Source organism: Euprymna scolopes, chromosome 46, assembly GCF_053919585.1.
Source record: "Euprymna scolopes isolate OS-2025 chromosome 46, ASM5391958v1, whole genome shotgun sequence".
Taxonomy (NCBI): Eukaryota; Metazoa; Mollusca; class Cephalopoda; order Sepiida; family Sepiolidae; genus Euprymna; species Euprymna scolopes.
Genome location: NC_136527.1, coordinates 182,969,528 through 182,994,973, shown reverse-complemented (window position 1 = coordinate 182,994,973; position 25,446 = coordinate 182,969,528). Strand labels below are relative to the sequence as shown.

General features: G+C 27.3%; 1 long non-coding RNA gene across 1 annotated transcript; it reads right to left on the bottom strand.

Annotated features, from left to right (window-relative positions):
* Positions 1–11,055: 11,055 nt before the first annotated feature.
* On the bottom strand, positions 11,056–24,350 carry LOC145271330 (uncharacterized). Its single transcript, XR_013865823.1, has 3 exons — positions 24,078–24,350; positions 13,835–13,963; positions 11,056–12,775 (listed from the first exon to the last, which is right to left on the bottom strand). It is a non-coding gene; the product is annotated as an uncharacterized LOC145271330 (long non-coding RNA).
* Positions 24,351–25,446: the final 1,096 nt, after the last annotated feature.

Below are 25,446 nucleotides of genomic sequence, written 5' to 3'. Positions count from 1 at the left end.
AACAGTAGAGCGATAGGTGTATCAGAAGCGGCCATTAAAAATGCGTGATAAGAACTTTAATAATTCAACTTACTATCTTTCGAAGCTAATAAATACTTGAAAAATGTCATTCATTTTTTTTCAATTAAAGGAGCAACGACCACCTTTAACAAAAATAACAGGTTTAATAGCAAATAATGCTATATTTGTTTTTTTAAAATCGGTTTTCTTTAAAATAGATTTAAAGAAAATCAACGAAATTTTACTTACTTCGATTATAAAAAATATAAATTAAAAATCACTTACCTATAAAAAGTACTATTCAATGGGTACTTGCATTCTTCATTGTTAAGAATTTATCCATATTTATATTCAATGTCCTTTTTAGATAAAATGCTTATTTAAGCAAGTATTCAAAAAAACGCACGATTAGATTGTCTTACAGTTAAAATAAAGGGAGATAACTGTTTGCTTTTCTTGACGTTGTATCTTCGGTGGCGCTAAGCGTCACAATTAATGTATCTTTCTATTGTGTGCTGTAAACCAAAATTAGTATATTTGGGCCACCGTAGCAGAAAACTGAACACATTCATTTAATAGTTTTTGCCGTTTAAAAACAAACACACTCTACCGATTTTTTTAATTCTCTTAATAAAATACGTGAGTTTTTTATGATTATATTTTATTTCTACTTTATCGAGTGATTTTTTTTAATATCTAAAAAAAGAAAACACTGAATGAAATAGAAAAAATTGTCGTCAGCGTCCAATATTTACTTGAGAATGTAAGCGTCATATGAGCTTTCACTTTAAAAAAATCAACCTGGTTTTGAAAAAAAAACAGGTTTTACACTTTGGACTTTATAGGTAAATTTCCAAAAAACACTTCTTTTTTTCTTTCAAATTAGAATATTTTATGTATTGATCTTTATCTTCAATTTGTGATATATAAAACTTTGGTGCGTAAATTAATTATATACATTTTAATAGACATTTCGAAATGAGAAGGGTGGATTAAAAAACACAACTTTTGTCTAAACTATTATATTGGTATCATTGGAAAGAGCATAAAGTTTCACATTGACCCTGAAAATATCCTAAACATTTAACCAATAGAAAAATTTTGATAGATTTTTAAATTTTCAAAATTGAAAAAAATTAACTCGTAAAATTTAATTTATTTCATTACGTAAAAAAAAAACATGGCTGCCTGAACGTGCGCAGGGACTTTGTAAACACTGTTTTTTTTTAATATAAAAAAATAATATTTCTATTTTTTTTTAAACAACTTTAATAGCTTATTTTGGAAAGATGTTCCATAAAGAAAATAAACAACCCACCTTTAAAAGAGAAACTACGAGTTTTTTTTAATATTTTATTCGCAGTTTCGTGTTAGCGGTGTCAAATATTCCCCCAAATAGTGATACACCTCGTAGTGCGATTAATTCAAATAATCATCATATAAAAAAATGCAAAACAGAATATTTCACATAAACAACTCAAATAAGAGGAAATAATTGCACAAACGGTGAAATCAGAAATTTAGGTAATGTATTAATTCAATGTACGAATAAAGCTTAATAAATGCGAAATAAATAAGTATTAATACGAATTAAACAGACACAATTGTTAGGGCAAAATCACTGACAATCCGCCATATTCCTGGAGAAAAGATTGACAAAATAGTCTCGAACCCTATACAATATATCGATGATTAGGGAAATTGGGTTCATTTTATGTGATATAGGATTCGAAATTATTTTGTTAATCTTGTCTCTAGGAATATGGCGGTTGCCAAAGCGCTTTTATTTTGTGAGGCTGAACATTTCACATGGATATTCAACGAAAAACATGCATTTATTAATTTAAAAACAAAAACAAATAAAAAAACAGAACAACAAAAACAGAATGTTTATGCAATTTTCTTGGTGTTGAGTTGCTACTTGATTGAGTCCTTTGCAGCCGATGTTTATAATATTATGGTGTCTTCATTTCATTTTTTTTTGTACTTCGTTTAAATGAACATGGGAATTTAAATCAGAGAGTAAAAGGAAATAGGTCTGTATTTTTTGGTTGTCTGAGCTCCCCTATTGGCTGCTGAGTCTTTCCTGTCAGGTTTAAATAGTCCTTTAAGCGACATATAGGATAAATCCGCCCTGGTAGCTGACTGGTTATCATCCACGAGAGGAAATAGTCTGTTATGCTGATTGCTACATCACCGCCTACTTCGGCGGAAAGTCGGCAGAGAATAAAGAGAAAAAAATGCAAATAAGAAGTCTATTCAATTTACAGATTTTTTTTTCTTTTATAAAAATGTTCTGATCTTTTAATGAAAAAGTTATTATTTTCCAGGGCAAAGGTGTATTGGGGGGAGATAAAGGCAGGAATTTAAGCAAATTTCTTTCTCTTATGTATAGAGTCTACACAACCCCTTGGTCAATGTATCCGTCAACCACTCCCTGTAATGGTGACGTAATTGCCTTCAAGTGGAATGTTCATTTCAGTTGAGTGTTGATGCTGTAGGGCGAATAAGTGGCTATTGTGTTTTTGTATCAGGAACGGCTCTTGTCACCATGGTAATATTGAACATAACGGTTATTATTTTCTAGTCCGGAATTGTACAAAAGTTCTTTCTCATATTCTCTTTGGCCAGTGTACCCGTCGACCCCCTACGTGTGGTGATGACGTAATTGTCTTCAGATGGATCGTTCACTTCATGTGTATGTTGATGCTGTGTGTATGTAGAAGGAATGTTTTGCTCCTGTGTTTGTGTATTTTTCACCCTATCAATGGTCACTCTTTTTTTACCACTCATGTCAAGTGTGAAAAGTTTGTTAGTGCATGAAAGAACATGATAAGACCCAGTGTAAGGTGGAGTCAGAGGGGTTATTTACGGACTCCTTTCTAAAAAATATGTGAGTCTATGAAGAAATGTCTTTTAAGAGCGAAGATTTTATGGTCTGTTTACTAGTGTGCATCGGCGGGAGCTTATTGAAATGAGTTCACAGTCTGTCCACATGCTGAGTTGTTTGTTGTTAATTCTTTGCTTTGTTCATTCTATTACGTAACAATCTATGTCATATTATGCTTTATTTAACCTATATTTGTTTTTTCTAAAGTATTAAAAACTATTTGTAACAATTTATTTTGGCTTAGGGTGGGATTCTCAGTGCTAATCAATAGAAACCAATATTAGAATTTTCTGACAGTTTCTTAACTCCTGGTTAATGATCATGTTAATCAGCGTTGATAATAACTGCTCATAGAAATTGTATGTGATAAGGTCGGTAAACGGCTTTTATATTGCTCTGTATTTGCTAAGGCACAATCTATGTAATAGGGGATATAAGGATTGTATCGACTTTTACTGGCTTCTGATTATACGACACCTATAGTAGCTAACAGATGAGGATAGCGTCTTTAATTATAAAATGTTGTTTATGCAGGGATTTTGTAATTAATTGAAATAAATCCAACGTTAACAACCTTTATTTCCACGTTAACAACCTTTATTTCCACGTTAACAACCTTTATTTCCACGTTAACAACCTTTATTTCCACGTTAACAACCTTTATTTCCACGTCACCAACCTTTATTCCCACGTTAACAACCTTTATTTCCACGTTAACAACCTTTATTTCCACGTTAACAACCTTTATTTCCACGTTAACAACCTTTATTTCCACCTCACCAACCTTTATTTCCAGCTCTGACATTTGAACCTTGTTTTTGTGTCTCCAAGAGATATTCAACATCTACTTGGTCTCTTGTTTATTTACTTATTTTTTTCTTATTTTGTTCTAAGTGAGATGGAGCATTCTAGCTGTGGTCCAGCATTCACCTGCGATTTTATATAATTCAGCCGAGACCCCTTTTTCTTAATGATACCTTTTAATGCAATTGTTCGGTAATATGTGAAACATGATTACCAGTGTGTATTTGACACAAAGTTTTTGATTTTTTTCTAAGTATGAATCCTCATACGTATAAATAAACTTGATTTTTAGAACAAAACTATATACTTTGCAACACTATTATTTCAGTCAGTTTTCTATTATTTTCACAACAGAGTGAATTAGGAAAGAAACATTTAAATCAAGTGGTGAAGAATATAGGTTTTCGTCTTTATTTCATATAACTTACAAGAAATCAAGTGGTTTCCTTTAAGAGTAAATATCTGATTTCATTAGGATTAAAATATATACAATTGAAACATTTATTAAGTGGAGATTTGGCTCTATTTGTATTTCACAACATCTTCGTCTTCTAGTAATTTTGACTTGGAATTTCTTTATATTCATTAGTGCATTTGCTCTTACAACAATCAATATAATATTTATATTCTTCAGAGAAAATGTTGTTTTTAAACAATTCAGTATTTCCATATATTGTATTATATTCTAAACTTTTGAAAATATATACATTAAGAATAGTTGCCTGCCTTATAATGAGTCATTTTATGTTTGTTTTATGTAATATAATTTTACTTATAGTTCTCATATGAATAAATGCGAATTCTTAGAATAAAACTCTGCATATATTTTAAAAGAATATACAATTTTCTAATTGTGAGTCTTTTTCATGTGTTTCACTAAACTTAACTTATGAGAAAAAGAATATTCACATATTGTGCAAGAATATGGCTTTTCCCCGGTGTGAGTTCTCATATGACTTATTAATGTTGATTTTTCAGAACAAGAATATCCACAAACTTCACAAGAATATGGTTTTTCTCCAGTGTGAGTTTTCATATGTCTTACTAATTTTGATTTTTCAGAACAAGAATAATCACAAACTCCACAGGAATGTGGTTTTTCACCAGTGTGAGTTTTTATATGTTTAACTAACGATGATTTTTCAGAAAACGAATATCCACACACTTCACAATGATATGGCTTTTCCCCAGTGTGAGTTCTCATATGTTTCACTAAATTGTATTTTTCAGAACTAGAATATCCACACATTTTACAAGAATGTGGCCTTTCTCCAGTGTGAGTTCTCATATGTTTCACTAACGATGATTTTCTCGAACAAGAATAACTACACATTTCACATGAATGTGGCTTTTCTCCAGTGTGAATTCTCATATGTTTCACTAAAGACGATTCATCTGAACAAGAATATCCACAGACTCCACAAGAATGTGGTTTTTCCCCAGTGTGAGTTCTCATATGTTTCACTAACGATGATTTTCCAGAACAAGCATATCCACACACTTCACAAGAATATGGCTTTTCCCCTGTGTGAGTTCTTATATGCGTAAGTAAGTTTGATTTTTCTGAACAAGCATATCCACAAACTTCACAGGAGTGTGGCTTTTCCATAGTGTGAGTTCGTATATGCTTTACTAGATCTGATTTTTGAGAACAAGTATATCCACATGCTTCACAAGAATTTGGCTTTTTCTCTGTGTCGGTTTCCATGTGTGTCACTTTTATTTTCCAGAACAAAGATATCCACACACTTCACAAGACTGTGGCCGTTTCTAATGTTGCAGAAACTTTGTTTTCACGAACAAGACTATCTCCAAACTTCAAAAGAATATGACTTTACCCCAATGTTAGGTTTTCTATGTTTAACTTACAATGATTTTTCGGAGGAAATGTGTATATGTTTTACGGGAACATTGCTTTTCTCTGTTTTATTCATCTTATCAGTTTAGGCAGGGGATGGAGCATCCTACCAAATGCCAAACAGATACTCCAAATTAGATCCTTGTAAACTGCTGATATCTCTTTAAGTGCAGCTTTTAACATTTGTTTTTTTAAAATTTTTAATTGTCTTATTTTGAGTGTAAGACTGGGCATTGGGCAGCCACTTTTATTAACCCTAGCTGAGAGCTACTTTCTGGATCCTCACTGTTCCCTTAAATGCAATTGTCTAGATCTCTCTTGCACTTGCTTCACAAACAAATATTGGATAAGTAGGCTTAAAAGTTTTTCTTCAGACGCCTACTGGAGTGGTTGATATCTCTCAAAGATTTCAGTTTCCCTTCATATCATATATTGACCTTCATATCATATATTGACCTTGAAGTTTCGTCTGTTTCTCTCTTTCAGCTGTTTAGACTACCATCATTTGGGACACTCACTTCAAGCAAGGTTACCACTACATGTTCACATATGTCTCAGTATACCATATTTTACATAAAAAGAATATTTACACATTTCACAAGAATGTGTCTTCTACACAGTGTGAGTTCAAATATGTTCACTAAATGTGATTTTTTATAAATAAAATCACAAACTTAAAAGGAATTTGGCTTTTCTCTTCGAGTCTCAATTTGTTATTATTTTTTATTTATTTTAAAAGCAAACACATTTTTCACAAAAATTATTATTGTCTTCATGGTGTGTTATGTTTTCACATCTATTTCATAAAATTAATAAATACTATTGTCTAGTATAATAAATATTCCCACATACGTCGCTGTTATCGTCAAAATGAGGTAATAACTGTTTACAGGATAATGTTTAAAGAAAACCATATCCCATTAAAAGTCGATAATTGGGTTCAATCAGGAACATCTGCAAGAAATTAAATTCAATATTTTAGTATGTACCTTCACAGATTAGTAATCATTTATTGTTTTCTATATTATTCGACCGAACTCATAATCCATAGTTTAATTAAAAAGGAGACGCGTTGCAATTATATCTAGTGTATTTTTAGTATTTACATTGTTGTAAGAAAATGAACACACACACATATATATATAATCTTTATGTGAACATACATATATATATGTATCTTAATGTTCATATATATATATTATATTTATGTGAACATTTACATACATATATATATATATATCTTAATGTTACAATGACAATAAATTAGAAAATGTTCAAAAAACAGTTTTTTTGCCTTCCTCAAGCACATAATACATATAATTCTTATATAACCATGCAAAATTATAAAACATCGACAACATTATCTTAATGTGATTTTAGTACCTAAAATTTTAATTTGGTGGAAAATCCTTCTGTAAAATCTTATACATTTTACTTTTTTTATTTATTAATATTTTTTTAAATTTTTTCTTATATATTTATCAATTGGTTTGAGTAAACGAATGTTCGCCCCAATTCATCTGAATATTAAAATTAACTACAGATTTTAACTGATAAGAGTGTAAATGTTTTATCTTTCTTTAAATATTTGTATAAACAATTTTAGTTCACTAATTTTCAAATACATCAACAATAATTTGAGACTATTAATAACTTTTTTGAAAAGTGGGCTTTCTCAACCATGTTATGAAATTAATTTTAACTGAGATTATCCTAGATGTCGTCATTAGAATATACATTGACGATTATTGCCACAATTGGATCTAGTACTACTATAATAACTAAATTCGTTTAGAAAAAGATTAAAAAAAGTCTCCAATCTGCATCCCATCGTCACAATTTTGAGACCAATTTTTCAACTAATCTAATTGAATGTGCTCTAATGGATATTTGTAGCCCCTAAACGTACATAATTCTACTTAACCAACAAGCAGCAAAATGCAACCCCTTCTCTAGGTGTGTCGGAAACTTCGTGAAGAATATTAAATAATTCGTCTCCCTGTCTTTCCAAGCTTAGAACTACTCGAAAAAATTTATTCAAACCCTAATTTTTTCCAATTAAACGAGCAAGGACCAAGGTTTCATTGTAAAAGATACAAACAACGTGTTTTTATTTAAAAAAAAGTTTTAAATTTCGGACTTTACAGGTAAATCTTCAAAAAACTATTCTTTTTTTTATTTGAATATATTATTTATTGATCTTTTATCTTCAATTTGTGATATATAAAACGTTGGTACATAAATTAATTATTTACTTTTTAATAGACATTTCAGAATAGGGGGCGTAAATTAAAAAAAAAAACGTTTGTCTAAAATATATTCAGTTTAATGGAAAGAACATAAAATTTCACATTGGCCCTGAAAATATCGTACTGTTTTAAAAAAATAATATTTCTATTACTGGTTATACAATTTTAATAGTTTATTTTATAAGTATAATCCACAAAGAAAATAAACAACCTTCTTTTAAAAGAGAAATTACAAGTTTTTTATATTTTATTCGCAGTTTCGTGTTTAGGGTGTCAAAAACTTCTACAAAAATTCTGATACACCTACCCCTTCTCTGTGGATATTTCTAAAAAAAACTTTCACTCTTAGTTTGGTAACTTCTCCTCCGTGTTCTTCTCATTGACTGGTCAGAAATGCAGTAGTTTAAATGTGTACAGGCATCGAGCTACCTGTTTCTTAGTTATAGCCGCAAATATTAGTCCCTTACATCCAGGTGGTAATATGCTTTTTTAAAGAAAATGTGTACAAAAACGTCTTGAATGTGTTTTCTAATATCTATTCACCTCTTAATCATATGAACGAAAAATATTTTTAATCAACGACGTTTAACTTAGCGACTTTAATTTTTTTAAGTATTATTTAGACTAAATATTTTAATCAATATAAACAGATAACAGATTTAATCCAACCGTATTATAATATAATATTATTGTATCTTTGTTCCCAAATAAGTCTCTTAAGTCAGAGTTGTATTTTGGCCAAAAAGTAGTAAAAAATATCCGTTCACTCATAATCCGTCTGAACGTAAAACTATTTGAAACGACATGTGTTTTAGTTATAAACGTTTTAATGTTTAATCTTTAAATATTAGCAACAAAAATATTTTAATTACTATAAAGAGAAAGTAAACATTTAATCTAACAATATTATTTGGGTTATTTTATGATAATGCAATTAAGGAAAACAACTATCGCATGTAGATTGGTGTTGGCATTTTCTTTTTGCAACTTTTTTATTTCTTTGTGTATTTCTCAAATTTCCCAGCCAATATCCGTTGATATTAAGGTTATTTTTTTTTAGAAAGCTGGGACTTACATAGGGAGGGATATCCTTGCTAACTAACTTGTTCTTCCACCTGACAATTTGATAAACAAAATTTTATAGTTTAGACAAAAAATAAATAAATTAAAAAAAAATAGTACAAAGCAAAACTATTATATTCCAAAAAATGTTACTGAAAGCGAGAAAATACTCTCCTACATACGTGGATAAGTTTTTAGTGCGTTTTATACTTATTTTGAAGCGTTTATTTACATTGAAAAAATTAGTGATGACTTTACGTTAGAACAAGAAAAAATGGCTATGATCATCTAGATTGTCTGACAATCGTTTAAAAATCGAAAATTAAACAAAAATGTCACGGTGAGATTTACAGTATATATTGTTTAATAAATTTTTAAATGACTGTACAGAACAAAGTGGTCATTTTACATAACATTTATATAAGAAAGTGATGCCCCACTCTGAAATCCTAAATATATATATGCATGCATTCTCCTTGACCGCCTGCTCATCCTCACAGAGGACGCCCTGCCAGAGACCCAGTGCGGGTTTCGACCTTCCCAGGAGACAGTGGACATGATTTTCTGTCATGTGGGCTGACCTCGCGAGATATTGTTGTCCATCTTACTTCGTTGAACTGGTGCGTGCCCTCCATGATGGAATGATTGGAAGAGTTTGTCATCAGAACTCTCTTTCAGACCCATTCCCCATCAAGGGGGTCTGAAGCAGGGGTGTTTTGGTTCCAATGTGTTTCTTGCTGTACATCGCAGACACACGCTCAATTGGCCTGCAATTTCACTTGGATGGAGGAATTTTCAACCTCGCACGACTCCGTGCCAAAACCAAAACCACCTTATGCGAAGTGTGAGAACTACAATATGCTGATAACAACGCCACTCCAGGTCAGACGGCAGATGACCTGCATTCGTTAGCAGACGCATATAACTCTGCATCTGAAAGGTTTGGGATGCAGGTAAACACTGTCCGTGGCTCTTCCACCATAGAATCGGACTGTATAACCATGCATCACATAGGTACCCACCCACCTGATGACAGGACCCAATGCTCGGATACGATTAGGACCCAATGCTCGGATACGATTAGGAGCCGACGACGACGTTGCTTTTTATTAGCCAAGCATGTGCAGCTGCTTACCAATCAACAAACTGATGAAAAAAAAACTGCTAACTTCTTCAACGAGAAATTTCGTTGCTATTCTGTGTAGTGTTTTTTTCATACCGGGAATTGAACAAACGATATCATCAGTAATCTAAGTTATTTCTGGCTGACATTTGTTTTCGGTGTATATTAAGATATATTCACTATCTACCTTACCTCTGTGTTTATTTTCGTTATCCTTCACGTCTCAACCGACATTCCCTTAAAGCGTGTTTGAATATATATGGGATTTGCTTTATTAGATATATTTGTCAGATAGTTTTCGATTTTTTCTTTTTTAATTTACTTCAATAAGATTTTAAAGATCAAGGAGTTTCTTTCTGGATCTAACATTTGAATTCATTTCGATTTGCATTTATTTCGAAGTTACTCTCACCCAAACGGGATACTCTTTACTTATTTCACGTTGTTTATGAGCCTTAATATCTCACATTTCATGTTACGGTTTTGTTTTATGTTCCCTGATGTTCGACGATCAAGTTTCATCTCTCCACACATCATCCAATGTGTTTTAACACACAGTGCAAAGACCACATGCCACTAAAATTGAACATTGAGATATTAGGTCCCTCGGGCGCTAAATTATTCATCAATAACACCCTCTACTGAGTGAATATTGTATGAGTAGACTGCATTAGATATAAAGTCCCTCGGGCGCTTAATCACTTTTAAACAGTCTTCCACTCTTGGATTGAAGAATCCATTTGCTTCTCTTGTTACCTTGTTATCGATTTCTATTTCTTTCGTTTTCTTTTTGGCATTTTTTTGTTGCTGATTCATCATATCTGCAGCATTTATTATTCATCAATAACACGTGAACACTTTCTACTGAATGAATTTTGTATGAGTAGACTGCATTTTCATATCTGTTAAACTTGTGAAGTACTTTCTCTTGCTTAATATGGTCTCTCATCATTTCCATCTGTTCATCTATTTAACTTTAGAAGTACTTACCCTTGATTCCTATCTCATCATTTCAGTTTAATATCTGTTAAACTATTGAAGCATTTACCCTTGATTACTATGGCTCCTTATCATTTCATTTTCATATCTGTTAAACTTTTGAAATACTTACCCTTGATTACTAAGTTGGCCGATATGCCTGGTTTATTCCAGTGTGGCATAAAATTCCTTCTTTTTGTGTTAAGCACATGCGTTAACCGAATATGGCTTTTGTAAATTGTTAGTTATTTTTAAATTTTGTTTATCAAAATAGAAATATTAAATAGTGAAAAAGAATACAGATTTTCAGCTTTTTATTTTATGAAATCAAGTGGTTCCTTAATTATAACTAATATTTCATTTCATTACGATTAAAATTGAACAGCAGTATTTTTAAGTATAAACTGTTACAGCAGAATCAAATGACACAATCCTAGCAAATATGTTTTATGTAATACTGTCTAGCTCAACGGTTTCATATGAATAAATGTGAATTCGTGTATTAATACTATAAACATATTTTTCCAGTTTTTACGAATTGTCTTTTTATGTTGCACTAAACATGATTGAAAAGAAAGACTATTTTCATATTCTGCAAAATTATGAATTTTCACTCGTGTGAGTTTTCATATGTTTGACCAACGTTGATTTTTGAGAACAAGAATATCCACAAACTTCACAAGTATGTGGCTTTTCCCCGGTGTGAATTCTCATATGTCTTACTAACGATGATTTTTGAGAAGCAGAATATTCACAAACTTCACAAAAATGTGTCTTTTCCCCAGTGTGACTTCTTATATGTCTCACTAACATTGATGTCTTAGAAGTGGAATATCCACAAACTTCACAAGAATGTGGCTTTTCCCCAGTGTGAATTCTAATATGTACAACTAAGTCTGATTTTAAAGAACAAGAATATCCACACACTTCACAAGAATATGGCTTTTCTCCAGTGTGAGTTCTTATATGTCTTACTAACGATGATTTTTGAGAACAAGAATATCCACACACATCACAAATATGTGGCTTTTCCCCAGTATGAGTTCTCATATGTCTTACTAAATTTGACTTTTCAGAAGAAAAATATCCACACTCTTTACAAGAATGTAGCATTTTTCTATTTTTAATTACTTAAGTTTTTTAAAAAAATCAGCTAACAATTATTTCGTAAAGATTTGGATTTTTATGATTAAATTTATGTTTTCTAATTTTTTTTTTATTTTTTGTCGTTTTTGAATCGTTTTTAGATTCTGATATTTTGTTATTTTATGCATACAACTTCATCAATGCCATAGTCATTTGGGAAGGTGATATCAATAATGAGCGCAAGTCTTCATTTTCACATCAAGAGTATCCACACACGTTACAAATTATCTTATTTGTACGAGCTGACGACTGGACTCTATATCAACTGCTGAACATATATTCATATATATTCCAACTGAGATATCTTTTTTAAAATGATTCAGAATGTCACCACATTACAAAAACAATGCCTTTCTCTCTTTTTTAAATTTTATCATTAATTTGTACAAGCTGAGGATGAGGCTTTATATCAAATGTTAAACATATAAGATGTTTTTATAGAATTGTATTCAATATTTTTCTTTTTTAAAGCCACATAATTTTTTCTTTAAGTTGTGATGTGATCTTTTATGACGTTTATCACTGTTTCAAAGTTCGTTCAATAGTTGAGTCCAGTATAGAAATCGTCTCAGAGATATCGCTGAACTCTTCCAATTAACATAACAAGTGTTTATAGAATAATGTTTAAAGATAATGTTACTCCATTAAAATTCCATCAGGAACATCTGTAAAAAATAATGAAATTCAATATTTTTTTATATTTGCATTCACATAATAGTATTATGCTTGTTTGTGTTGTCAATATTATTGGATTGAACTCACAACCTGTATATTAATTAATCTAAGATATTCATTGACGTAACATTACAAAATGATCTGATAATTTCTAGTTTGACACAGAATCAGGCAATAATGGTTTTGCTTGCTTCTTGTTGAAATTATATCCAACCCTGTTTCTATGATTTAGATCCTGGTCAGAAGAGAAATACTTATATCGATACAATTGCAATATATATATATATATATATATATATATATATATATATATATATATATATATATATTGAATTCATAAATTGTTATTCTATCAAGCAACTCATTCGTTATTATATATTAGATTGGTTAAAAAATAATGCCGGTTTTTTACTTGAAATTGAACGTCAAAAAATACATTATTTTTACACAAACTTGATATATAATAAGGTTAGATGTTTTAAATTTATTATAGTAAATGATTAATTTTATATTTTGTTATGGTCTACGGTTTGCACATTTTTATTAATAATATTTTAATACTTTTTCCCCTGATTTGATAAGGATAGAATAGTTTAATATGTGTAGTAGGTTTGGGTGTGGATTATGTATTATTTTGATATTTTAAACTTTCCTAATTTGTTCATCATTAAATTCATTTGAAAAGCTACAGAAAAATCAATATAGTTTTTTATATTTTGTCTTGTATATTATTTGAAACTGCAAGCGTTTTCATCAGTGTTCATCTATATCTTTAACTATATATTAACAAACACTTTAAAGATATTACAAAAGCTGATTCAAAGAAGGTGATTTTTCCCAACCCTCCCAATTACTTAGACAATTAGGTATCGTAGATGTCTACAAATATCACAATATACATTTGTTATGCATATGTGCTGATACAACTATGTTTGTGTTAAGGCTCAAAAAGGGTTTTAAATATAGCAAGTACTTTAGTGGAATGCTATTTGATAAACTTCACATATATGCATCACGACCAACGTGATGATAAGCAAAATTTAACTTACTTCTTGTGACGTTACGATCAGGATTCGGTTCTGGGCTTCAGAAGGAGTGAGTGACTCGCTTGACACCAGCACGTTTCAGAATCTTCTTTTCAAATCGACCATCGAATTTTTCCTGGCTTTTAGATCCTCCTGTCAAAAAAATAAAAGGAAGCGACAATAAAAATTTAAAAAATAGCTTCTCCCATCATGCACTGTCTTCCCAAGATGCTCTTCGGGTATATAAATGAGCCGGCCATCCTTTCCTTCTTCTTTCCCAAAGATCGATGCAAATACGCTCGGTACGTCGTATATTACTTATTTCTCTTGTTTCTAACCATAACCCAGCCTTAAATGGAACCTTTTCTTTTTTTCCTTTCGCATATGCCCCCCCTCTCTTTCTCTCTCTCTCTCTCTGACACAGTTTTTTATTTGAAAAACCAACTGTATCTCATTTGCATATTTGCCCAGATCTAGTTACCTCAGGTGACCATAAATGGAAGAGCGGAATTTTTCCTTTCTTTCTTTCCTGAAACAGACGGTATGTTGTACGACTTTCTAATCACAATTTAAATTGCTATAAACGGATAAAATACAATTACCCGAACCCTATCATTTACGTTCTAAATAAACTTTGATACCGGCATCTTTGTTTGAAACAAAATTTATTATTTCTTCTCATATATTTCTCAATTGTCAATCTATTATTCCAAGCTAATAATTATTTGATGAGAAATATTGGTGCATCTCTAATTCAGCTGAACATTGAAATTATTTGAAACAACAAAATTTATTATTTCTTCTCATATATTTCTCAATTGCCAATCTATTATTCCAAGATAATAATTATTTGATGAGAAATATTGGTGCATCTCTAATTCAGCTGAACATTGAAATTATTTGAAACAACAAAATTTATTATTTCTTCTCATATATTTCTCAATTGCCAATCTATTATTCCAAGATAATAATTATTTGATGAGAAATATTGGTGCATCTCTAATTCAGCTGAACATTGAAATTATTTGAAACAACAAAATTTATTATTTCTTCTCATATATTTCTCAATTGTCAATCTATTTTTCCAAGATAATAATTATTTGATGAGAAATATTGGTGCATCTCTAATTCAGCTGAACATTGAAATTATTTGTAACAACATATGCCTTTAACTTATCAGTGTTTAAATATGTTATCTTTAAATGTCGGCATAGACCAATACCTTTCATAAGGGTGTTGCCATATTGCCAGGTGGCTGTAATTATTAAATGAGTCCTGAATACCAATATTGTCATTAATTATCCTCTTTACTTTTTGTCCGGTAAAATCTTTAAACTGAAGTAATGCAAATAACGTCTGCCTGTGCTTCGTAAACCATGTGTTAATGAACTCTGCAATCATGTTGAAGCTAAAATTTGATCACCATTTTGAAGGAGACTTTAAGTGTTTTATTCTCATAGAATAAACGTTTTTGCAAATTGAACGGAGGTTTTAAATAAAAGTTCGTTTAGATGTTGACAAAGCTTAGTTATTTTTTTCAGCTGCCATTAACCATTTTGCATGTTGTTTATGAAGTGTAGGCTGGGATGTGACACCAATGTTTATAAAGTATATACATAAGTATTGTATTGAGAAAGTTCTGATCTTTGGCATAGTTTTAGATTTGGTTTATTAAGCGCAATTTAGAATGATATAACATTATATTATCAGTGAAGTACTAGATGTTTTAAGAAAAGACTATTATAATGACGTTATAATATCAGTGAAGATTAAGCTGTTTCAAGAAAAAACTATTATAATGACGTTATAATATCAGTGAAGTACAAGTTATTTAAAGAAAAGACTCCTATATTCTTAATGTGTAAAGTGTATGTAACAGTTGCTAAATCGAATAAACCTAAAAATTCAGATGAAGAAAGATATGATTATGATTTTTGTCTGACGCATCTACACTTATCTGATACAGAAAATAAACTAAATTCTTTGGTACTTTAGGAGTTGTATTTCCTCTTCACGGAATGATAAATCAGTATTATTTTGCGGTTTTGTTAGGTGAGCATTTACTTCCTTCACACTTCTATCTTGCTTGAGCAGCATGAATGCATTAATTTAGCAAAAGTTGTTCATGGAAGAGACAAGTGTTTTTGATATTGCAAGATGGCTTCAGCAACATTATCATTGTATCGAGTGTTAAGAATTATTCTCTTTGCAATTTTTGCAGCATTTTAATTGAGGTTATGCAACTTATATATAAGGAGGTGATGAAATATGTTGAAATTCAAATTGCAATACCAATTTTAAGGATTTTTAAGCTATTTTGTTTACATTTGCTGTTCGCAGTTTTACACTTTAATCTACGTTATTTTCTGTCACAAAAAAATGGTAGTAGGAAGGAAGGCTCGAACCCGTACCTTGAAGGAGAAAAGAATGAGATAAAAAATGTGACGTCTTTGCAGTTACGACCACCGCCCAAACGGAAGTGACGTAGGTTTAAATTAAGGCTAGTCAATCGAAAAGAGGGGATGACTTTTGAAAATATCGGTGAAAAAGCGAACCCTCAATGCAAAAAAGTTGAGGATGAAAAATTAATGTTTTTAGCTAATTTTTCCGTATTTGTCGTCTGAAGAGTTGAACTTCAAAACGATACTGATCTTGTAAAAATCTGTCGGTTCTGTCGAAAGTTTTAGACAGACATGCAAACATACATACAAAGTTATATATTGGTAGCTAAAATTTTAGACCAAGACACATTTAAAAGCTTGCCCTATCTATTATTATTATTTCGAGTAAAATTATTGTGTATATGGTAATTATTATTATTTCGAGTAAAATTATTGTGTATATGGTAATTATTATTATTATTTCGAGTTAAATTATTGTGTATATGGTAATTACTATTATTTCGGGTAAATTATTGTGTATATGGTAATTATTATTGTTTCGAGTTTAATTATTGTGTATATAGTGATTATTATTATTACGAGTTAAATTATTGTGTATATGGTATTTCGAATTAAATTATTGTGCATATGTTAATTATTATTATTTTTAGTTAAATTATTGTGTATATGGTAATTATTATTATTTCGAGTTAAATAATTGTGTACGTGGTAATTATTATTATTTCAAGTTAAATTATTGTGTATATGGTAATTATTATTTCGAGGTAAAATAATGTGTATATGGCAATTATTATTATTTAGAGTTAAATTATTGTGTATATGGTGATTATTATAATTTCACGTTGAATTATTATGTATATGGTAATTATCATTTTGATTTAAATTATTGTGTATATGGTAAATATTATTATTCGAGTTACATTATTGTGTATATGGAAATTATTATTTCGAGTTAAATTATTGTGCATATGATTATAATTGTTTTGAGTTAAATTAATGTGCATACTATAATTATTATTTTTAGTTACATAATTGTGTATATGGTAATTATAATTATTTTGAGTTAAATTAATGTGTATATGGTAATTATTATTATTTCGAGTTTAATTATTGTGTATATGGTATTTATTATTTCGAGTAAAATTATTGTGTATATAGTAATTACTATTATTTCAGGTCAAATTATTCTGTGTATGGTAATTATTATTATTTCGAGGTAAATTATTTTGAATGTGGTAATTATTATTATTTCGAGTTAAATTATTGTGTATATGGTAATTATTATTATTTCGAGATAAAATTATTGTATGGTAATTATTATTACTCGAGTTAAATTATTCTGTATATGTAAATTATTATTTCGAATAAAATTATTGTGTACCTGGTAATTATTATTTCGAAATTAATTATTGTGCATATGGTAATTATTATTATTATTTTGAGTTAAATTATTGTTTATATGGTAATTATAATTTTGATTTAAATTATTGTGTCTATCGTAATTATTACTTTGAGTTAAATTATTGTGTATCAGGTAATTATTATTATTTCAAGTTAAATTATTGTGTATATGGCAATTATTTTTATTTCACGTAAAATTATTTTGTATATGGTAATTATTATTATGTCAAGTTTAATTATTGTGTATATGGTAATTATTATTACTTCGAGTTTAATTATTGTCTATATGGTAATTATTATTGTTTCGAGTTAAATTATTATGTATATGGTAATTATTATTATTTCAAGATAAATTATTGTGTATATGTTAATTATTATTTTTTCGAGTTTAATTCTTGTGTATATGTTAATTATTATTTTGAATAAATTTATTGTGTATATAGTAATTATTATTATTTCCAGTTAAATTATTGTGTATATGGTAATTATTATTTTGAGTAAAATTATTGTGTATAAGTTAATTATTATTATTTCAAGTAAAATTATTGTGTATATGGTAATTATTATTTCGAGTTAAATTATTTTTTATATAGTAATTATTATCATTTCGAGTTAACTTGTTTTTTATATGGTGATTATTATTATTTTGAGTTAAATTATTGTGTACATCGTAATTATTATTTCGAGTTAAATTATTGTGTATGTGATAATTATTATTACTTCGAGTTAAATTATTGTGTTTATGGTAATTATAATTATTTGGAGTTAATTTATTGTGTATGTGGTAATTATTATTATTTCGAGATAACTTATTGTGTATATTGTAATTATTATTATTTTCTGTTACATTATCGTGTATATGGTAAACATTATTATTATTTCGAATTAAATTATTGTGTATATGGTAATTAGTATTATTTCGAGTTAAATTATTGTGTATATGGTAATTATTATTATTTCGAGTTAAATTATTGTGTATAATGTGATTATTATTATTACAAGTTAAATTATTGTGTATATGGTAATTATTATTTCGAGTTAAATTATTGTGTATGTGGTAATTATTATTATTTTGATTTAAATTATTGTGTATATGGTAATAATTATTATTTCGAGTTACATTATTGTGTATATTGTAATTATTATTATTTTAAGTTAAATTAATATGTATATGGTAATTATTATTATCATTTTGAGTAACATAATTGTGTATATCGTAATTATATTTATTTTGAGTTAAATTATTGTATATGTGGTAATTATTATTATTTCGAGTGTAATTATTGTGTATATGGTATTTATTATTATTTCGAGTAAAATTATGGTGTATATAGTAATTATTATTATTTCAGGTAAAATTATTCTGTATATGGTAATTATTATTTCGAGTTAAACTATTTTGTATGTGGTAATTACTATAATTTCCAGTTAAATTATTATGTATATGGTAATTATTATTATTTCGAGTTTAATTATTGTGGATATGGTCATTATTATCATTCAAAGTAAAATTATTGTGTATATGGTTATTATTATTGCGAGATGAATTATTGTGTATATGTAAATTATTATTTCCAATAAAATTATAGTGTATATGGTCATTATTATTTCGAAAAAAATTATTGTGTATATGGTCATTATTATTTCGAATTAAATTATTGTGCATATGGTAATTATTATTATTTTGAGTTAAATTATTGTTTATATGGTAATTATAATTTTGATTTAAATTATTGTGGCTATCGTAATTATTATTGTGAGTAAAATTATTGTGTATCAGGTAATTATTATTATTTCGAGTAAAATTATTGTGTATATGGTAATTATTATTATTGCAAGATAAATAATTGTGTATATGGTAATTATTATTATTTCACGTAAAACTATTTTGTATATGGTAATTATTATTATGTCAAGTTTAATTATAGTGTATATGGTTATTATTATTATTTTGAGTTAAATTATTGTGTATATGGTTATTATTATAATTTCGAGTTAAATAATTGTGTAAATGGTAATTATTATTATTTCAAGTCAAATTATTGTGTATATGGTAATTATTATTATTTCAAGATAAATAATTGTGTATATGGTAATTAATATTATTTCGAGTTTAATTATTCTGTATATGTTTATTATTATTTTGAATAAAATTATTGTCTATATCATAATTATTATTATTTCCAGTTAAATTATTGTGTATATGATTCTTATTATTTGGAGTAAAATTATTGTGTGTATGGAAATTATTATTTTGAGTTAAATTATTGTGTATATGGTAATTTTTATTTTAAGATAAATTATTGTGTATAAGGTAATTATTAATATTTTAAGTTACATTATTTTGTATATGGTAATTACTATTTCAAGTTAAATTATTGTGTATATAGTAATTATTATTATTTCGAGTAAACTTGTTGTTTATATGGTGATTATTATTATTTTGAGTTAAATAATGTTTGTATATGGTAATTATTATTATTTCGAGTTAAATTATTGTGTATGTTATAATTATTTGTATTTTGAATTAAATTTTTGTGTATATGGTAATTATTATTATTTCGAGTGAAATTATTGTGTATATGGTAATTATTATTATTTGGAGTAAAAGTATTGTGTATATGGCCATTATTATTATTTTTATTATTATTATTATTATTATTTAGAGTTAAATTATTGTGTATATTCTAATTATTATTACTTTGCGTTAAATTATTGTGTATATGATAATTATAATTATTTCGAATTAAATTATTGTGTACATAGTAATCATTATTTTTTTCGAATGAAATAATTGTGTAAATGGTAATTAATATTATTTTGAGTTAAATTATTGTTTATATGGTTATTATTATTATTTTGAGTAAAATTATTGTGTATGTGGTAATTATTATTATTCCGACTCAAATTATTGTTTAAATTGTAATTATTATAATTTCGAATTAAATTATTGTATAGATGGTAATCATTATTATTTCGAGTTAAATTGTTGTGTATACGGTTATTATTATTATTTTGAGTTAAATTATTGTGTATATGGAAATTACTATTATTTTGAGTATAATTCTTGTGTATATGGAGATTATTATTATTTTGAGTTAAATTATTGTGTATATCGTAATAATTATTTCGAGTTAAATCATTGTGTATGTGGTAATTATTATTACTTCGAGTCAAATTATTGTGTATATGGTAATTATCATTATTTTGAGTTAATTCATTGTGTATGTAGTAATTATTATTATTTCAAGTTAAATTATTGTGTATATTGTTATTATTATTAATTTCAGTTAAATTATCGTGTACATAGTCAATATTATTATTGTTTCGAATTAAATTATAGTGTATATGGTAATTATTATTATTTCTAGTTTATTATTGTGTATATGGTAATTATTATTATTTTGAGTTAAATTACTGTGTATATGGTAATTATTATTATTTTGAATTAAATTATTGTGTATATAGTAATTATTATTTTTTCGAATTAAATAATTGTGTATATGGTAATTAATATTATTTGGAGTTACATTATTGTTAACATCGTTATTATTATTTTGAGTTAAATTATTGTGTATGTGGTAATTATTATTACTTCGAGTTAAATTATTGTGTATATAATAATTATAATTATTTTGAGTTAATTCATTGTGTATGTAGTAATTATTATTATTTCAAGTTAAATTATTGTGTATATTGTAATTATTAGTAATTTCAGTTAAATTATCATGTATATGGGAAATATTATTATTATTTCGAATTAAATTATTTTGTATATGGTAATTATTATTATTTCGAGTTTAATTATTGTGTATATGGAAATTTTTATTATTTTGAGTTTAATTACTGTGTATACGGTAATTATTATTATTTAGAGTTAACTTATTGTGTATATGGTCATTTTTATTTCGAATTCAGTTATTGTGTATATGGTAGGTATTATTATTTTGAATTAAATTATTGTGTATTTGGTAATTATTATTATTTCGAGTTCAATTATTGCATATATGGTAATTATTATTTTTTCTAGATAAATTATTGTGTATATGGTAATTATTATTATTTTGAGGTAAATTATTTTTGTACATGGTAATTATTATTATTTCGAGTAAAATTATTGTTGTATATGGTAATTATTATTATTTCGAGTTAAATTATTGTGTATGTTGTAATTATTAGTATTTTGAATTAAATTGTGGTGTATATATATGGTCATAATAATTATTATGAGGAAAATTGTTGTGTATATGGTAATTATTATTATTTTGAGTTAAATGCTTGTGTATATGGCCATTATTATTATTATTATTATTATTATTATTATTATTTCGAGTTAAATTATTGGGTATATTCTAATTATTATTTCTTCGAGTTAAATTATTGTGTATATGAGAATTATAATTATTTCGAATTAACTTATTGTGTATATAGTCATTATTACTGTTTTGAATTAACTAATTGTGTATATGGTAATTAATATTATTTCGAGTTTAATTATTGTTTACATGGTTATTATTATTATTTTCAGTTAAATTATTGTGTATGTGGTTATTATTATTATTTCGACTCAAATTATTGTTTATATGGTAATTATTCTTTTTTCGAGTTAAATTATTGTGTATATGGTAATCATCATTATTTCGAGTTAAATTATTGTGTAGATGGTGATCATCATTATTATTATTATTTCGAGTTAAATTATTGTGTATATGGAAATTACTATAATTTTGAGTATAATTATTGTGTATATGGTGATTATTATTATTTTGAGGTAAATTATTGTTTATATTGTAATTATTATTATCTTGAGTGCAATTATTGTGTATATTGTTATTATTATTACTCTTAATTAAGTTATTATTTACATGGTAATTTTTATTATCTTGAATTAAATTATTGTGTATATGGTAATTAATATTGTTGGGAGTGTAATTATAGTCTATATGGTAATTATTACTATTTCAAGTTTAATTATTCCGTATATTGTTGTTATTACTATTTTGAGTTTAATTGTTGTGTATATGGTAATTATTATTATTCAGAATAAAATTATTGTGCATATGGTAATTATTATTATTTCGAGTTAAATTATTGTGTATATGGTAATTATTATTATTTCTAATTAAATTATTGTGTATATGGTAATTATTATTATTTTAATGAAATTACTGAGTATATGGTAATTATTATTATTTCAAATTAAATAATTGTGTATATGGTAATTATTATTATTTCGAGTTGAATTATTGTGTATATGGTAATTATTATTATTTTGAGTCGAATTATTGTGTATATGGAAATTATTATTATTATTAGTTAAATTATTTTGTATATGGTAATTATTATTTCGAGTTAAATTATTGTGTATATGGTAATTATTATGATTTTGAGTTAAGTAATTGTGTATATCGTAATTATTATTATTTTGAGTTAAATTATTGTGTATATGGTAATTATTATTATTTTGAGTTAAATTATTGTGTACACGGTAATTATTATTTCGAATTAAATAATTGTGTATATGGTAATTATTATTATTGCCAGTTGAATTATTATGTATATTGTAATTATTATTATTTCGAGTTAAATTATTGTTTATATTGTAATTATTATTATTTCGAGTTAAATTATTGTGTAAATGGTAATTATTATTATTTCGACTCAAATTATTGTTTATATGGTAATTATTATTATTTCGAGTTCAATTAGTGTGTATATGGTAATTATTATTATGTCGAGTTTAATTATTGTTTATATGGTAATTATTATCATTTCGAGTTAAATTATTGTGTATATGGTAATTATTATTATTTCGAGTTTAATTATTGTGTATATGGTAATTAATATTATTTTTAATTAAATTATTTTTTAAATGGTATTTATTATTATTTCGAGTTAAATTATTGTTTATATGGTAATTAATATCATTACGAGTTAAATTATTGTGTATATTGTAATTATTATTATTTCGAGTTAAATTATTGTGTATATGGTAATTATTATTATTTTGAATTTAATTATTGTGTATATGGTAATTATTATTTCGAATTAAATTATTGTGTATATTGTAATTATTATTATTTTGAATTAAATTGTTGTGTATATGGTAATTATAATTATTTTGAGTTAAATCATTGTGTATATCGTAATTATTATTATTTTAAGTTAAATTATTGTGTATATGGTAAGTATTATTATTGTCTATGTTATCATGAGGTTTACTTAACACATTTTTTACAAAATTGTACAAAATTCTATATGTTGGTTAAAAAAATAGTTTTAAGAGATTATTTTGAAATGGAAGCTTCACACATTGTTTTTATTCACGTCTATTGGCTAAATCAATATTTTTATTAGATTGCAATAAAAAAAATAAACTCATTTTAATGGTTTGTTAATTATTTTAAAACTTATTGGATTTTAATTTTTTAGAGTGTATAAAGAAAGGAAAAGTAATAACTTACCTTTCTTTTTACTGGAATGCAATTACGAAAAAAACATCGGGATAATTTCGTTTTTTTTTTTTTTTTGTTTTTTTTTGTCTTCAAAATACAAACATTGTTTAGTTTGTTATGTTTTCTTTAGTAAGTTGATACAATTTTTCTTTCGTGTGTCCAATTCATGAAGATATTAAATATGTGAAAATATAAAAGAATCAAAATTAAAAGATGAAAAACACTGTTTAAACAGGAAATTATTAAAATAGAAAATCAACTGCTAAAGAACAAAGAACTTAAGGTAATCGTAATAATACGGTGTAATCATTATTTCGTTCCTTGTGTAAAAAATCTCCGTTCATTAGTTAACCGTGCCGTATTGTTCTCCTATCAAGTTTAGATCATATTTGTCAACGGAAGGCTTGCTGTAAGATTAAGTCTGCGCATTTAATTATTTGGACGAGTCGAACTACTGTTAACGTCCATTAACGAGAACATTCGTGTTATATTTCCGTTAAAGTAAAAGTTTCTATGGCACGTGATTTTGCACACGTTCCTTTTCCTTTTTAAAAGGGCTGAGTTTTTTTTTCTTTAACATTTCATTACTAACAGATCTTGCTTTTACTGCTGCTAACTGCTCTTTACTATTTGCTCTTGCGTTTACTATTTGCTCTTACGTTTATTTTTGGATGTGAAATTAGTTCGGTAAAGCCTAGTAAAGAGGTTTTGCTCTGTCTTCCGTTCTATGATAAAACACCGCAATTTACCGAACTAATTTTTTATTTTCTTCATGGAGGCCAGCAAGTTTTGGAAATTATGTTTCTGCAACTTTAATTACGACTAATCAACTATTGCTTTGTTAAACCTTGATAAGCTAGAAGTTCTCTATTTAAACATCGGTCCCTCTGTTCTGACGTTATCGAAGGTTGCTCTGGTTTTGAACATGCTGTTGAATTATTGAAAGGCGTTTACAACAAGTCTCCAAACGTTATTCACACTAGACATCTGCTTTCCACGCGTTTGCAACAAGAAAGCTAGTTTGTCGACCAATACCTTCAGGCCTTGAATCCACTTGCCGCTGATTGTTGCTTTAAAGACGTAACGGCCACCATTTACAGGGATGAATCTGTCCGTGATGCATTCATTTGTGGTCTCCGGTCCTCATTGATATGTGCTAGGCTCCTTGAAACAGACACTCTAACTCTCACAGAAGCTACTCAATCTGCTAGGGCTTTAGAACAAGTCCACTTTTGCGCGGAATTGTATGCCTCTCAGATTGGGGCAATCGCTGTTACTTCTACTACGGGAACTAAAAATGTGCTGACCGATTCTGTCGAGGAGGCCACTTGTATTTCTAAAAATTCTGTTCCAACTGATTCTCGAATGGAGTGTGACT